Source organism: Bombina bombina, chromosome 6 (assembly GCF_027579735.1).
Source record: "Bombina bombina isolate aBomBom1 chromosome 6, aBomBom1.pri, whole genome shotgun sequence".
Lineage (NCBI taxonomy): Eukaryota > Metazoa > Chordata > Amphibia > Anura > Bombinatoridae > Bombina > Bombina bombina.
In genome coordinates, this window is record NC_069504.1 from 926,406,850 (window position 1) to 926,425,615 (window position 18,766).

The window sequence follows — 18,766 nt, forward strand, 5'->3', positions numbered from 1 at the left end:
CACTAGGTTTCTCAGGAGGTGCATTGGTTTGTGCAGCCAGGATCTCCTTCCCTAAGGGAGAAGTCAAATTAGTACATATGGTAGCCAAAATATGATCAGGAGGTATAACAGGAGTAGGTACAGACTCCTCCTTGGACAGAGGCGAAAATTGTCGAGAGAGTGCATCAGCCCTAACATTCTTACTACCAGGCAGGCAGGAGACCACATAATTCAACCGAGACAAAAATAGCGCCCATTTGGCCTGTCGGGGCGACAAACGTTTTGCTTCAGATAGATAAGTTAAATTCTTGTGGTCAGTAAGAATGAGCACTGGCATGCTAGTACCCTCGAGAAGATGCCTCCATTCCTTGAGTGCCAAAATTATGGCCAGTAATTCCCTGTCGCCAATTTCATAATTGCACTCCGCTGGAGACAATTTCTTAGAGAAGAAACCACACGGATGCAAGGAACCGTGAGGTGTTGGACGTTGAGACAAGAGGACACCTACTCCAGTCTCAGACACATCAACCTCAAGAACGAAAGGCAGGACAGGGTTAGGATAAGCCAGAACTGGAGCGGCAGCAAAGGCAGTCTTAAGAATATCAAAGGCCTTAATGGCAGTAGGTGACCAAAAAGTGGATCATTCTCTTTACGGGTCATGTCTGTGATAGGTTTGACCAAGGAAGAAAAGTTTTTAATAAACTTTCTATAGTAATTGGCAAACCCCAAAAAACGTTGAATAGACCGAAGACCAACTGATCGAGGCCACTGCAGAACTGCAGATAACTTGTCAGGATCCATGGAGACACCAATGCCTCAATATCCTCTGGTAAATCTCTGGCAGCAACTTTGTCTTTAATCACATCAGAGAGTCCATGAAAGAAGGCGGCAACAAGGGCTTCATTGTTCCAACCTACCTCTGCGGCAAGCGTACGGAACTCAATAGCATACTGAGCAACAGATCTTGTACCTTACTGTATGGACATGAGTCGTTTAGCAGCAGAGGAGGAGCGAGCCGGAACATCAAATACCCTTCGAAAGGAGGCCACAAATTCAGGGTAATTTGAAATCACAGGTTTATTAGTCTCCCACAAGGGATTAGCCCAGGCAAGAGCTGTGTCAGAGAGTAACGAGATAAGAAATCCCACCTTAGCTCTGTCAGAGGGAAACGCCTTAGGTAACATCTCAAAGTAAATGCCCACCTGGTTCAAAAACCCTCTGCACTGAATATGATCGCTTCCATATCGCTGAGGTAGAGGTGCAGAACCAGACATGCTCCTGGTAGGCATAGGTGCAGCAGCGGAAACAGGAGCAGCCATAACTTGCGGGACACTTTGGTCCAAATGTGCAGTGCGAGTCAGCAGGTTTTGCAGGGCTAGTGCAAATGGATCCAAGCGGTGATCCTGTACATCCATCCTGGAAATGAAGGCAGGTAAAGGTGGATTATTAGCACCATCAGGATTCGTGGCCTTTGTGTAATGTCAGGGTGCCAGGAATCAGACTCGGACGAGAAGTGCAAAAATAGTCACACCTTTATTAATAGCAAAAAATAATAAAAAGTCCACAAGTCAAATAACAAGCCAGGAGTCAAAACCAGAGCTGGTAGTCAGACGAGCCGAGTCAGGAGTCAAAGCGAATAGTCAGACAAGCTGGAATCAGGAACAAGGAAAACAGCAAAGTCAGGAACAAGCCAGGGATCAGGAACCAGGAAGGACGTCAGGCAGCCAGGTAATACACAGGAACTCTCACAAACAGGTCTGAGACAACGCAAAGGCAAAGCATACTGAACAGAGGCCCTTTAAATAATAAGTGATGACATCACAATTCTGAGACTGCATCCTGTCTCACACAGATGATGCACACCAGTCTGGCCATAAAAGGAAGTGCAGGAAATGAGCAGCATCCCCCACAATGCACCATAATCAGCAAGAGAGGTGAGTAAAATGGCTGCCAGCAGCACATGGCAAAAAAAACAGGGAAAAAACCCTTTCAGTCCCCCCTAAGACTCCTATTTGCTATATATATATATATATGGTAGAGAAGGGGGTGGGGAGGGCACCAGAGTCCGGGAGAGAAAGAGAAACCTCTTATGTTGTAGTAGTTCAAAAGTACAACTGAGTACGGCCGCACTAAATCCCACGCCTCATAAATTTCTATTGAGCTTGCTACAAAATTCTGTTGTGGTTTTCGCTTGAGCGCTAACACAAAGGCATGCTAAGCCTATTTGTTTTTTTATATATCTATATGGATATAAATATCTATCTATCTATCTATCTATCTATCTATCTATCTATCTATCTATCTATCTATCTATATATATATATATATATATATATATATATATATACAGTATATATATATATATATATATAAATAAATATATACATACATATATACAGTATATATATATATATATATATATATATATATATATATATATATATATATATATATATATATATATATATATATTGTCTTGGCCAAAAATATTGGCACCCCTGAATTTCTGTCAGATAATGCACCACTTCAACCAGAAAATTGTTGCAATTGCAACTGTTTTGGCATTCTCATGTTTATTTCTTTTGTTTGTATTGGTATGACACAAAAAAGTGGAGAAAAAAGAAGGCAAATCTGATACATTCAATGCAAAATTCCAAAAATGGACTGGACAAATTTTTTCTTATCTTCTCAAAATTGTAAGAAATTATTGCATTCCAAGTTTTTGATGCTCCTGTAATTTGTAATTAAACTCACCTGTATCAATTAACAGGTGTTGACAATATAGAAAACACACAGGCAACCAGTTAAAATGGTAAAAAATTGACTCAACCTTTCTGTTGTGTGTCTCTGTGTGCCACACAGAGCATGGAGAAGAGAAAGAGTAGCAAAGAATTGTCTGAGGATTTGAGAACAAAAATTGTGGGAAATCATGGACAAGGTTACAAGTCCATCTCCAGAGATCTTAATGTTCCTGTGTCCACTGTGAACAACATTGTCAAGACGTTTACAGCCCATGGTACTGTAGTTAATCTCCCTGGACGTAGACAAAACAGAAAAATTGATCAAAGATTGCAACGAAGGATTGTTCGAATGGTGGATAAAGAACCTCGATCAACTTCCAGACAAATTCAAGCTGAACTTCAGGCACAGGTACAAATGTGTCATCTCACAATATACGTCGCCATCTGAATGAAAAGGGACGCAATGGTTGGAGACCCAGGAGGACCCCACTGCTGACACAGAAACATAAAAAATCCAGATTGGAGTTTGCCAAAACTTACCTAAGGAAGCCAACATCCTTTTAGGAGAATGTGCTGTGGACAGACAAAACAAAATTACAGCTTTTTGGTAAAGCCCATCATTCTACGGTTTTCAGAAAAAGAAATGAGGCTTTTAAACAAAAGAAAGAATACAGTCCCTATAGTCAAACATGGTGGAGGTTAACTGATGTTTTGGGGTTGCTTTGCTGCTTCAGGCAATGGGTGTCTTGACTGTGTGCATGGCATTATGAAATCTGAAGACTACCAAAGAATTCTGTAGTGCAATGTAGGGCCCACTGTCAGAAAGTTTGGTCTTTGTCAGAGGTCATGGGTCTTACAGTACAGCTGGACAATGACCCAAAGCACACATAAAAAAGCACCCAGAAATGGTTTAGGACAAAGCACTAGAGACTACTGAACTGGCCAGCAATGAGTCCAGAACTCAATCATATAGAGCACCTTTGGAGAGATCTCAAAACAGCAGTTGGGAAAAGGAATCCTTTCAATCTGAGAGACCTGGAGCAGATGGCGAGAGTGGTCCAAAACTCCAGTAGAGAGGTGTAACAAACTCATTGATGGTTACAGGAAGTGATTGATTTTAGTTATTTTTTCCAAGGGGTGTGCTACTAAATATTAAATTGATGGTGCGAATAATTTTGTCCAGTCCATTTTTTGAGTTTTGCGTGGAATGTGTCAGAATTGGCTTTTTTCTCTCCACTTTTTTTGTATCATACCAATTCAAACAATAGAAATAAACATGAGAATGCCTAAATATTTGTAATTGCAACAATTTTCTGGGTGAAGTGGTGCATTATCTGACAGAAATGCAGGGGTGCTAGTATTTTTGGCCGTGACTGTATATAAATAGAAGGAACCCAACTACAGACAACCACACAAACTACAAATCACTCGCTACTAAATACCACAAAGCCATCTTCACAGCAAAAAAAAGAACACTTCTCAAACACCATCTCAAAAGCCATTAACCGCCCCCACGAGCTCTTCATACTAGGTGCTCAGACTATAAACCCCATCTGTCTTGAGCCACCAGCAAAGAAAACACAAGAATTCTGCAATGAGCTATCTGACTTTTTCATTGACAAAATCACAAACATTTGAGTAGAAATTCAACATAACATAGCAAGCAACTCCGCCCGGTCACAGCAACAAGACAAAAAACACACAAATTCTCCACAACCACCAAGATTCACCCTGGTACCAATCACCATTGACACCACCAAAACCATAATCAGAAGCCTCCGAGACAGCACATCACCAAACAACATTATTCCCACAAAACTTCTGAAAGAATGCACCAACATCCTGGCACCCACCATAACACACCTCATAAACCTGTCATTCAATGAAGGAATCGTGCCGATCTCCCTCAAGCAAGGCATAATCAACCCCCTCCTAAAGAAGCCCAACCTTCACCCCAAAAACTCAAACAACCCTAGACCTGTCACAAGCCTCAACACCCTCTCCAAGATTATCGAGAAAGCAGTAGTACAACAGCTACAGCCCCATCTGGACACCCATGGATCCATTACAATCTGGTTTCCGCCCTGGACACGAGACTGAAACGGGACTCTGGGATGATGCCCTCGAAGCAGCAGATGTAGGAGAATCGTGCCTCCTGGTGCTACTGGACCTCAGCGCAACCTTCAACACAGTAGACCACAAGACCCTGCTCATTTGTCTCACAGAAGTAGCCAGAGTCACAGACTTGGACCTACCCTGGTTTGCATCCTTACTAGAGAACAGATCTCAGAAAGTGAAACTAGGGGCCTTCACCTCAGAAGCACGTAAAATCACATGCAGAGTCCCTCAAGGATAACCCCTGTCACCCGTGCTCTTTAATATCTACCTCCACCCACTCCTCAAAATCATCAGCAACTAGAACCTGCTCTATCACTCCTACCCTGATGATACTCAACTCTACCTGTGCATCACCAACAAGAAACGTCCTGGAAAACTGCCTCTCATTGATCGACGAGTGGATGACTGAGATCTCCCTCAAGCTCAACGGATTCAAAACAGAACTCCTCTTCCTCCACGCAAACTCGAAACAAACACCACATCATAACATCCAACCCACCTACCATCCTCAGACAAACCATCACCCCCAGTGCCAAAGCCAAAAGCCTTGGAGTTATCTTAGACTCAGACATGACAATGGTCACACAAATAGGATCAGTAGTCAGCGGCTCTCAACACCTTCTTTGCCTACTACCTCGACTAATCCCCTTCATCCCTGAAGGAGACAATGCAGCAGTAGTTGGAACAATCATCAACTCCCAAATTGACTACTTAGGAATCCCCAAATACCAAATCTCACGACTGCAAGTCATCCAGAACACAGCCACCAGACTGGTAACTGGGAAAAAACCCTGGGAATTGATCACCCCATCCCTGAAGGCACTTCATTGGCTACCCATGAAGGATCATATTACATTCAAGACCCTCTGCTTCATCCACAAATATACACACGGAAAAGCCCCAAAATACCTCTGCAACAAAATAAGGCACTACACCCCAAGTCGCCCTCTCTGGTCAGCCAACCAGACCTCCCCCAAGACCCGCTACAAATCAAAAGGCGAAAAGAAGATTCACAGTCCAAGGACCTGGCTATGGAATGTGCTACCCGCGGACATCCGCTCAGAAGAAAACCATCTATCTTTCAGGAAGAAGCTCAAGACCCACCTTTTCTGAAGGCTCAGGCCACTTCTGGCTAAAAAGCGCCTTGAGGTGATTTAGTTTGCGGTGTAGCGCTATACAAGTTACTCATTCATTCATATATATATATATATATATATATATATATCAACCGAAAAGATGCACTCACAGGACTTTTTAAGGTGAAGTAAAAAGATTAGTTTATTAGGAACGTTTTCGGGGATCAAGTCCCCTTCGTCAGCATGAAAAAATAGTGAATACATCAAACATTTATAGTGTGAAAAACAATTATCAAACTCATACCCAGCTCAAACAGTGGCGCCAAACATCCGCCATGGAACGCGGCTTGCGTTCCACTGACTCGCTAAACCGGAAGTCGTGCATGCGTCACTTCCGGTTTCGTAATTCTATGCAACTACTATATCACTCTTAAACATGTATTGTAACTTTAACAGGAAATGTTTAGTGAATGAAAAGCCTCTTAAAACAGAAGTGTAATCATGCAAATGTGCAAATACAAGTACAAATGTGTTTACGATTAAGCGTTGTCACGGCAACTTACAAAGCTCCTAGTTGCCATAGTTACATGTATACAAATGGCAGGATTTTAAACGGGGAGGCCAGTTTACTCAATCAAAACTGTGTGTGGAGTTTCTTTTCAACCACAGTGCTATGGCAGACAACCTTCTACTCTATGATGATCTAGTAAAATTAATTATGATAGATCTGTATCCTAGATCTCCGCTGCCCAGTATTACTCTGGTAGTGTACCTATTCTCATCAACCTAGTTAGAAGATGTCATATTGTGCAGCACTTGTATGACAGCTATTTTCAATATTTAGTACACAGTGTTAGTGATATCTAATCCGCATCCACCTCTAGGAGTTGTGACATTACCATATACCTCGCTAGTAACAAAGTGAACATTTTAGAGTGAACATTTTTTGACCATATTATTTTAGAAAAAAGGGGGGAGAGGGGGGGGAATCATGCATATAATGCACATAAGGACTGTATTGCCATATTTAGTTTTCAGATATTACTGCAATTAAAGTTTACAAAAATGTCTCATTCAGTAAGGTGAATTTTAGCCACTATTGTGGGTACAGTTGAGTTATTATATACATCTTAGTTCTATATGTTTCAGAAACTAGTATATAACTAAACAGGCATTGTGACAAGCATCCACACATAGAGCATTCACAGATCAGTTATAGCTCAGTATACATATGGATGTCCATTATTACTCTCTCTATAAACCGCATCTAATCAAGGGAACTATTGAAGAGGTTGCACAAAGTACATAGGTGGAACTCCTAACTAGGAAACCTAGACAAGAATCCAAGGAAAAACTGATTATGGCAACTACCTTTTCACCTACTACTAGAAAAACAAGACATATTCTTCGGACACATTGGCCCATAATGGCTACGGATGCTAAATTGCCCTTTGCCAGTAATATGACACCAATGGTAGGCTATAGAAGGGGTACGAATTTGAGGGACCTGTTGGTCAGAACGGACCCTAAATCCAGCTATACTACTGGGCCTAAGATAAACATCAAAGAATCGTACTGTTGCTTAGGTTGTACTACCTGTAATGGGCTCATCAATGCTAAATCCTTTTACCACCCACATACCAATAAGAACTATGTCATTAGACACTCAATAACCTGTACAACTACATTTGTAGTGTATCTTTTGGTATGTCCGTGCTCCCGGTTCTACGTGGGAAAGACGTCAGGGACCCTCAGAGAGAGGATGGCGAACCACAGACATGCCATTAGGCTGGCACTCCGGACTGGGGACTCTGAACAACCCATAGCGAGGTATTGTGCGTTGAGAAATCATCCAGTGTCGTCCATCAGATATACGTTGATTGACCACGTCCCCCCTGGACAGGGTGGGTGATCGAAACAAAATACTGTTACAATGGGAAGCACAATGGATGTACCGACTGTGCACCATCTACCCAGGTGGTTTAAACACTGTGCCTGACTTCAAAGCCCTCTTGTAGTGCTGTCTAAATGTGTGTTACATACTTGGGGTACATCCCGGAGACACTATGACTCTATGTAGCGGGTTTAGGATGGGGGTCCCACTTGTTGGTGCCTTGTCCTACCATGGTCTCACAGCACAAGCCATGGGGAACATTTTGTATCCCTGGTGGCATGTGGAAGTCTGGTAGTCTTAGAGCGGTTACCCTTATATTACACACCTGACTGGCATTTTTTAACTACAAGGTGGAACGAGTGCACTTGTTCAAGTTGCCCTTCAATCTGTCTATAAGAGAGTAATAATGGACATCCCATATGTATACTGAGTTATAAGTGATCTGTGAATGCTCTGTGTGTGTCACAATGCCTGTTGAGTTATGTACTAGTTTCTGAAACATATATAACTAAGATGTATACAATAACTCAACTGTATCCACAATAGTGGAAAACATTCACCTTACTGAATGAGACATTTTTGTAAACTTTAATTGCAGTAATATCTGAAAACTAAATATGGCAATACAGTCCTTATGTGCATTATATGCATGATTTCCCCCCCTCCCCCCCCTTTTTTCTAAAATAATATGGTCAAAAAATGTTCACTCTAAAATGTTCACTTTGTTACTAGCGAGGAATATGGTAATGTCACAACTCCTAGAGGTGGATGCGGATTAGATATCACTAACGCTGTGTACTAAATATCGAAAATAGCTGTCATACAAGTGCTGCACAATATGACATCTTCTAACCAGGTTAATGAGAATAGGTACGCTACCAGAGTAATACTGGGCAGCGGAGATCTAGGATACAGATCTATCATAATTCATTTTACTAGATCATCATAGAGTAGAAGGTTGTGTGCCATAGCACTGTGGTTGAACAGAAACTCCGCACACAGTTTTGATTGAGTAAACTGGCCTCCCCGTTTAAAATCCTGCCATTTGTATACATGTAACTATGGCAACTAGGAGCTTTGTAAGTTGCCGTGACAACGCTTAATCGTAAACACATTTGTACTTGTATTTGCACATATGCATGATTACACTTCTGTTTTAAGAGGCTTTTCATTCACTAAACATTTCCTGTTAAAGTTAAAGAGAAAGAGAGAGGCGCCTCATGGGACAGTATCGTAACAACCAGATCAGGTATACAATGAGACAGCCCGTAATGGGGTATACTCACAAGGATAGCGGCATATAAGGATGCCTAGTAGAGCGGGACGGGACTACAAGTCGCCCGACAGACGTGCACAGCGGTTCGTGGAGACGTCAGGTCACGAGGTCCGTTCAGCCAATCAGCGCCCAAAGAGAACCAGCATCGAACGTCAAAGCTGTTCAAGGAGTAACCAATGCTAGGCTTAACGTCTGAATGGCAGGTCAGCAAACCAATCAGGATAGTGAATCAGGATAATGAAGAGCAAGGAGTGATATGGATAAAAAACTCGTATTTATTGAGTTAGTTAAAAACAAATGGCATACAGCAACGCGTTTCTCGACCTACGGGTCGTTTCATCAGGCTGATGAAACGACCCGTAGGTCGAGAAACGCGTTGCTGTATGCCATTTGTTTTTAACTAACTCAATAAATACGAGTTTTTTATCCATATCACTCCTTGCTCTTCATTATCCTGATTCACTATCCTGATTGGTTTGCTGACCTGCTGTTCAGACGTTAAGCCTAGCATTGGTTACTCCTTGAACAGCTTTGACGTTCGATGCTGGTTCTCTTTGGGCGCTGATTGGCTGAACGGACCTCGTGACCTGACGTCTCCACGCACCGCTGTGCACGTCTGTCGGGCGACTTGTAGTCCCGTCCCGCTCCACTAGGCATCCTTATATGCCGCTATCCTTGTGAGTATACCCCATTACGGGCTGTCTCATTGTATACCTGATCTGGTTGTTACGATACTGTCCCATGAGGCGCCTCTCTCTTTCTCTTTGATTCACAGGCACCCACCCTCACTTTCCAAGAGTGCTGCCTGCTTCTTCGGAAGACCCTGGGAACATCCACCTACTGAACACCTTTTTGAACTTTGCGCACCTCCCATAGAGACTTGGTTTACTCTATTTCTTCCTGTTAAAGTTACAATACACGTTTAAGAGTGATATAGTAGTTGCGGTATTATGCATAGAATTACGAAACCGGAAGTGACGCATGCACGACTTCTGGTTTAGCGAGTCAGTGGAACGCAAGCTGCGTTCCATAGCGGATGTTTGGCGCCACTGTTTGAGCTGGGTATGAGTTTGATAATTGTTTTTCACACTATAAATGTTTGATGTATTCACTATTTTTTCATGCTGATGAAGGGGACTTGATCCCCGAAAACGTTCCTAATAAAGTAATCTGTTTACTTCACCTTAAAAAGTCCTGTGAGTGCATCTTTTCGGTTGATATATTGCTTGCAAGTCTGCACCCAGGCGGTTGTCCATTGTGGGAGAAGCTGGTGTTTGGATGCTTATATATATATATGAGACCGGGTCAGAAGGACATTTAACAGTTACTGGGACTCAATGTGTTTTGTCATTTTATTTTGACTATGTATTTAGGTTTCTTTACTTTTAGCTGGGATTTTATCTGTGATCGTTGTCTAGACAGCACTGTGAATGTAATTTAGAATAAAAGTGTTGGAACCTTATTGAAAGGATGGCTGGTATTTTTTCCTGTTTGGGACACACAGCAGGGATGATTCCCAGAGAGAGCAATTAATACATCATACTTTGAGGTTTTGAAGTGTGAGTATCCAGGGCCGGTGCTAGACTATTTTGCGCCCTAGGCAAGACCAGCTATTTGCGCCCCCCCCCCCCACACACACACACACCCATCAAAAATATATAAAAGCAACAAAACATGAAACTGCTAAATTTCTTTTAATTTTTAAGAATTAAGTGCCATAAGATGAGACACTGACAGGTCTATTCACTAAACCAACAGCATGATGTAGAGAGGGTCTAACTGCAGACTCTGCAGGAGGAAGAAGTCACCTAGATATATGTTACTTTATATGTGTATAACACTCTTAAAAAAATAGCATAATACATTACTATTATATTATTGCATTTGCAACTTGGCCCTTTAAAAAGAATTTTAAAAGTGTATAAATTTGTTAACTGTAAAGTATTAATATTTTCTTGATACTGTTCCCGCAAAAAAAACATTTTTCAGTGGTAATTTATTAACTGTTCAAGGACTTCCCGCCTAAGTCATTTTTTTGCTTCCCATTATGATATATAAACAGCCAACAGGAAATTTTTTTTTTTTATTTTTATTTCACTCATACATTCTCTTTGCAATGCGACATTAGAAATGGGCAACTATTTTAGAAGTACCATTACCATAACATACTACACTAATAAATCAGCGCCATAATTATCTACCCTTTACATTAAAAAATATTTGACCTTTTACTAGCCGCATAAAGATCACGTGATCAAAATGAGGTTAGCAGAAGAGAAAAAGAAGACTGTCTAGATTAGATCAATCAGTTTATAAATTACGAGTTCAATGAAATTTGCTCATTCATGGTAGAGAGAAAATTAAGTCTTTAATAAGATACTTGACAGTCGTGTAAAAGGAAGTTGCATATTAAACAAAGAGCACAGATGGTTCACGGGCAATTAATGGATTAAATCCTCCAAGCTTCTGGGGATTAGAATGAGTACAGTAAACACCAAAACGTTTTGCAGTCATATATATATCACAAAAAGTATTATAATAATAAATAAAAAAAAAGACAACAAATAAACGATAGATACGATATATACAGTGTCTTACCCGCAGTTACTCTTGCACACATTCATAGTCAACTCAACAGCCCAATGAAAGTTCTCCTCTGACAATAGCGCTGTGGCTTCACCCATATACCTGTAGACGTTACTCACGTCGTTGCGCTGCACATCCGCACCCCATTGGCTGGAAGCAGCACTGCCTCAGTTTTCCTCCCAGTCAGGATTGGATGAATTGCGCACAGCACAGGACACAGCTTCATGCTGTATCCAATGTGTGCGGTGCGCCAGCGAACATCCGCACAATATACCCGTGGAGTCTGGGGAACCCAGGTTGTGGCTGGCTGCACCCTAGTTGGCAGTGCGCCCTAGGCGGCTGCTTAGTTTGCCTAGTGGGAGCGCTGGCCCTGTGAGTATCCATCTTTATATCTAATCTGTTAAACTCAGATGTTTGAAATACTACACCGTAAGAGGTTTCTCTTTCTCTCCTGCTCTCTGGTGTGCTTACCATCCCCTTCTCCACCTCTTGTTCTAGCTTTGTTTAAGTGAATTGTTCGGATGGTTCAATCTATGTCGGTTGAGCTGTATAGTTGTTGAAGAATAGAAGCCAGAATTCAGAGCGATAATACATAGTGCAGTATACATATTCATGGTTTGTATCCTTTGTATATATATATATATATACAGGGAGTGCAGAATTATTAGGCAAGTTGTATTTTTGAGGATTAATTTTATTATTGAACAACAACCATGTTCTCAATGAACCCAAAAAATTCATTAATATCAAAGCTGAATAGTTTTGGAAGTAGTTTTTAGTTTGTTTTTAGTTATAGCTATTTTAGGGGGATATCTGTGTGTGCAGGTGACAATTACTGTGCATAATTATTAGGCAACTTAACAAAAAACAAATATATACCCATTTCAATTATTTATTTTTACCAGTGAAACCAATATAACATCTCAACATTCACAAATATACATTTCTGACATTCAAAAACAAAACAAAAACAAATCAGTGACCAATATAGCCACCTTTCTTTGCAAGGACACTCAAAAGCCTGCCATCCATGGATTCTGTCAGTGTTTTGATCTGTTCACCATCAACATTGCGTGCAGCAGCAACCACAGCCTCCCAGACACTGTTCAGAGAGGTGTACTGTTTTCCCTCCTTGTAAATCTCACATTTGATGATGGACCACAGGTTCTCAATGGGGTTCAGATCAGGTGAACAAGGAGGCCATGTCATTAGATTTTCTTCTTTTATACCCTTTCTTGCCAGCCACGCTGTGGAGTACTTGGACACGTGTGATGGAGTATTGTCCTGCATGAAAATCATGTTTTTCTTGAAGGATGCAGACTTCTTCCTGTACCACTGCTTGAAGAAGGTGTCTTCCAGAAACTGGCAGTAGGACTGGGAGTTGAGCTTGACTCCATCCTCAACCCGAAAAGGCCCCACAAGCTCATCTTTGATGATACCAGCCCAAACCAGTACTCCACCTCCACCTTGCTGGCGTCTGAGTCAGACTGGAGCTCTCTGCCCTTTACCAATCCAGCCACGGGCCCATCCATCTGGCCCATCAAGACTCACTCTCATTTCATCAGTCCATAAAACCTTAGAAAAATCAGTCTTGAGATATTTCTTGGCCCAGTCTTGACGTTTCAGCTTGTGTGTCTTGTTCAGTGGTGGTCGTCTTTCAGCCTTTCTTACCTTGGCCATGTCTCTGAGTATTGCACACCTTGTGCTTTTGGGCACTCCAGTGATGTTGCAGCTCTGAAATATGGCCAAACTGGTGGCAAGTGGCATCTTGGCAGCTGCATTCTTGACTTTTCTCAGTTCATGGGCAGTTATTTTGCGCCTTGGTTTTTCCACACGCTTCTTGCGACCCTGTTGACTATTTTGAATGAAACGCTTGATTGTTCGATGATCACGCTTCAGAAGCTTTGCAATTTTAAGAGTGCTGCATCCCTCTGCAAGATATCTCACTATTTTTGACTTTTCTAAGCCTGTCAAGTCCTTCTTTTGACCCATTTTGCCAAAGGAAAGGAAGTTGCCTAAAAATTATGCACACCTGATATAGGGTGTTGATGTCATTAGACCACACCCCTTCTCATTACAGAGATGCACATCACCTAATATACTTAATTGGTAGTAGGCTTTCGAGCCTATACAGCTTGGAGTAAGACAACATGCATAAAGAGGATGATGTGGTCAAAATACTCATTTGCCTAATAATTCTGCACTCCCTGTATATATATATATATATATATATATATATATATATATATATATATATATATATATATATACACACACACACATATATCTATATATATATATATATATATATATATATATATATATATAAATATATATATACACACACACATATATATCTATATATATATATATACACATACACACACACATATATATATATACATATATATAATTAAATATAGATATGAATACATATAGTTAGATGATAGATAGATAGATAGATAGATAGATAGATAGATAGATAGATAGATAGATTTATAAATACAAATAATTTTAAAGTGATATAGTATATGGCAATATGTTGAACTGGGAGTGGCTCAAAGGTGTTTATGTTTGCGGATTTGTATGTGTACATGTATCACTGTATATATGTATGTATGTGTTTGTACATAAGTATGTGCACTTATATAAACATACAAACAGTACATTACTCACATATACATACACACATACAAATACACTTTTGAGCCCTTCCTAATCCAACACCTGGTAATATACCATACAACATATAACTCACAACTTGTGTTATGAGCGCTATTCATTGAAAGAATAGGGCTCACTAAAGTGATGTTGGTCACGTTAAACATTCTCTGGTAGTTCTTTTTAAACATTTACTTGCAATAATAGGTTGTGTGCTATTCATTAAGCAGGCCCGCAATATGTATAGCACACTCTATGCTATGATTGGTGCTCCACTTGTAATCTGGGTTTTTATCATTCGTCCTGCTTCCTCTGGTAATACATATTTAAGAAGAAGTGCTAATTTATTGCGCACCCGTAAATGGGCATATTCACCCATTTACGGGCACATTACAGTGGCTGGTTATTGCTACAGCAAGCTCGAGGTAGCAATTAGCGCTCATAAAATTAACCGGAGATCAGATATCTGGTTAATTTTAAAAATGCCCCCCAATTGCCCCCAAATAAAGTATAGTGTGCCTTCATAAAATAAAACATAGTAGCATCTTTATTTTTTATTAAAAAATAACTGCACAAAGCAGTTTTTAGGGTTTAAAGTGTGTGGGTGAGGGGCACTGAAAAGTGTTTTTACATTGCGGTCTATGGGGACTGTGTAATTACTATAAATATATATGTATATACATATGCATTTATGTGTTAATATGTGTATATATTCATATACATATATATTTAATATTTGCTGCCTTTCGCTGCGCTAGATTCTTAGCCATGTCTGACGGCATGAGAATGAGGCTCCCATTGAAGCCTTTGTAAGCACGCTCTCATGACTACTCAGTAACTAGCACTAAACTACATGTTGCAAAGTGTTTGCTTCCTATCTCCAAAGCTCCCAAGTACCGGATAAGCTTGTGGGCAATGGCTCACCAGTATTTTTTTGTTGGGGCTTTTCCTTGTGTGGGGTAGTCAGGGTTATGTATGGAGGGGAAGGGTTGAGAAATTCTATGGGTGTGCCAGGAAGGTTTGTGGGCATGCCAAGCATTTTGTGGTCATGTCTGGGCGCGGCTAGGTCAGTCCCTTAAAACTGCAATACTGAGGGGCAGCGGTTGTGAAACAGGCAATAACTCCCAACCCATGACAATCCCGCAGTATGCAAGACAGTATTTAACTATCTTATCTGTACAATGAGATGTAAGTCTTCAGAGGTGGTGAATAAGAACTGCCTTTGGGGGCTTTCTTTAGATAACATAGGCAAACTGACAAAACCAGAAAACAGACCATCTTCTTGGTTTACAATGTTAAAACTTAAAAATTTGATGTGAATGATAACCACACATTACATTACTCTTGATGCATAAAATGTTTTTTTTTTATATGAATGGTCCCCCCCCCCCCAATTATAGAGCATATTTAGTTGTGTATATTGCTGTACAATACAAAGTAAATGCTCTTTTCCGAAAACATCCATATGGGTATATATAAATATCAATGGGAAAGAAACATTTTAACCCTTAGAACTTTAGCTTCAGTGATTAAATAATAAATTAAATTATATGTGACATCATGGCATAACTAATAACATTACTGACATCCGGGCTGTTTAAATTGGTTCAACTTTCAATCATCTCTGCTGTTTTAATTGAATATATTGTATGTTTGCACTTCCAGGAATAAAAGGTCAGAGGAGTTCAAGCATTTACTGTTTGCGTCTTTAACTGATAATTGCTTTTGTAAACAACTGTAATTTTTACATATACCTTAACCTGAGGCTAAAGGAAAAAAAGAGAAAGGACAGAGTGATAAGGAGAGGATGGTGAAGAGGTGATGAGCTGACGAGACAAAAACAAGGATTAATATGAGTAAGGTTATTGAAACAATTATAGAATTTGAGGAACTGCAATCTGATTCTTTCTTTTGTTAATAAGAAATAAACATACCATGTTATTAGTATTGGCAGCTACTAAAGCTCCCTGCTGTGAAGTTATTGTAAAAGAATACATATTTTATTGTATATATATATATATATATATATATATATATATATATATATATATATATATATATATATATATATATATATATATATATATTTATATATGGGGCTAAACAGCAACAGCTCAGTCTTTGAGCTTCGTGGAAAATTGTATAACACACTGTAACTATAAATACTTAACTGAGCCCGAGCTTATTTGCCCTTCACAGGGAAAGTGTCTGGGTGCTAGAAGAACTGGAATCGTCCATCTTTCCCACGCCAAAGCCCAGCCTAGGAAAAAGGTGCCAAGCTGCAGTGAAAGCAGCAGCTGCGGCGGCCATCTTGACCCCAGCTGAGAGCGGAGGAGACCGAAGGAGATTTGCAAGCGCTGACACAGCGACGATCTGGAGGTGGGCTATTAGGTCTACTGAGCCCTGCTGACTCACTCACCCTTGACATCCGGAGAGGCTAGTGATCATCCGTGGAGCAGTGCCACGTGGTGAGGTGAAGGGAACACAGGGGGATCTGACGGAGCAAGCTACAGACTGGAACAGGGCAGTGGTGGTAGACAGAAGGAATAGCGGGGAGTGCTTTCAATGTGGAATAGGCTGTCTCATGACAGCTGTGGTTTATACAACCCGGAGGGGCGTAGGAAAGAGACGCAGAGCAACGGAAAAAAAAAAAAAACAACAAAAGGGCGCGAAACCTCTAGGACCGTACTAATGCGCATCTGACTCAGCTATCACCTGCCTTATCAACAGAAACCGGTCAAGCCTCGCTAATCTCACAGCCATAACTACAGAGGCGAAATTGTCACTGGAATCGGGTAAGGTACTACATCTCCTTGACATAAACTGACCTGTTTGCACCCCGCTGCCAGAATCATTTGCAGACCCCTTGTAGAAGTGTGCAGCCTTAACTCAGACACAGAGGCTTGGAGAGATATATAGGGATTTTACAAATACACATGTAAGATATCCCATGGAAACCGCAATGGGGATAGGTGACTGCCGCATATATTGGCATATATACTAGACTCTGCGAGATCTCTTGGGGAGTAATGTAACTGACTTTCAACATCATAAAAGTACAGCACATACCCAGCAGTTGGTGGGACACTGCATTACCTAACCACAATACGGCCCCATTGCTACCTGACACACTTGCAGAGCCCTTGTTGTTGCAGGAAGCCCAAGGCTAGACACAGAGGCCTGGAAGGATATACAGAGCCTGCGGCCACTACTGGTTTATATTAGACTCTGTGAGTTTGCCTAGAGAACTATCATAGTTGATTATAAAAAGCACAGCAACACAGTATAGGCCTGGAGGCTACGGTTCTCTCCTTTTATTTCCACACAGAGACTTTCCAACTGAGGGTATGGGGTGGAACTAACCCCATTTGATACAGCTCTGTGGCTTATGTGCTGCTATATCCGGATTCATCAGAGAGAAGTGCATACTTCTTTACCTTGCATTCTATTATTGTGGATTCTTGCTGATATATGTACAACATATGTACTCTGTAAATGTGGTGTGATAGAACATAATGGTATTTATGATCTGTGTCTAATATGGGATATGCATTGTTCTTTTAGGTTGTATACCTGTCAAGTATCTGTCAAACTAAGGTTATGCTCCCATATATAGAGTAAGTGGTACGCCTCCATGGGATATAATACTTGGGGGAGAGCTGTGTTCTGAATGAATGGTAGATACTGACCTACTGATCTATTGTGTTTTACTAACCAAAATCTGAGTATATCTACTGCTCCTAATATTTTTTTTTTTTAAATCAAATTTTTTTTATTGAGGTGCGAAACAAAAACAGAGAAATACATATAAATCAAATACATATCTACAAATAACACCATATACATTTGCTAATAAAACATTAATAAGCAATGTGGCAGGTGGACCACAACAATTACAACTCTCCCCTATAGAGGGATAGCTAATGAAACTTTCTACAAGTGTAGAGTATTTGACTTACAAACCATTGTCACCTCTTTTCTTTTTTAAATTTTATTTCCTGTATTAAGACATAATAAGCTTTTTGTTGATATTGTATCCATGAAAACCTATACAACCTATAGAGAGATACTTTAGTTATGATATAAATGTATGCATCATCTAAAACTTTTCATAATGAAGGATGACAATACAGGTGATTCCCATGATATAAATATAATGTGAGGAACAGTCTAGGGAAGTTAAAGACTTTACTCCCCTCCGGGCTATAGAGAAGAAAGAAAAGAGAGAAAAAAAAAAAAAAAAAGTAACAAGGTGGGGGAGAGAGGGGGGGAGAGGGTAAGAATAAGGAAGGGTAGAAAAAGAGTGAGAGTGGAGGAATGGGCATTACAGTGGGTCGCTATAGGGAAAGAGAACTTTATGAAGGTCTCAGAGCTGTATCACATTCCTTCCTTTGACCGTTATTCCCCGTGTAATTCTGTCCAGCTCTCCCATATC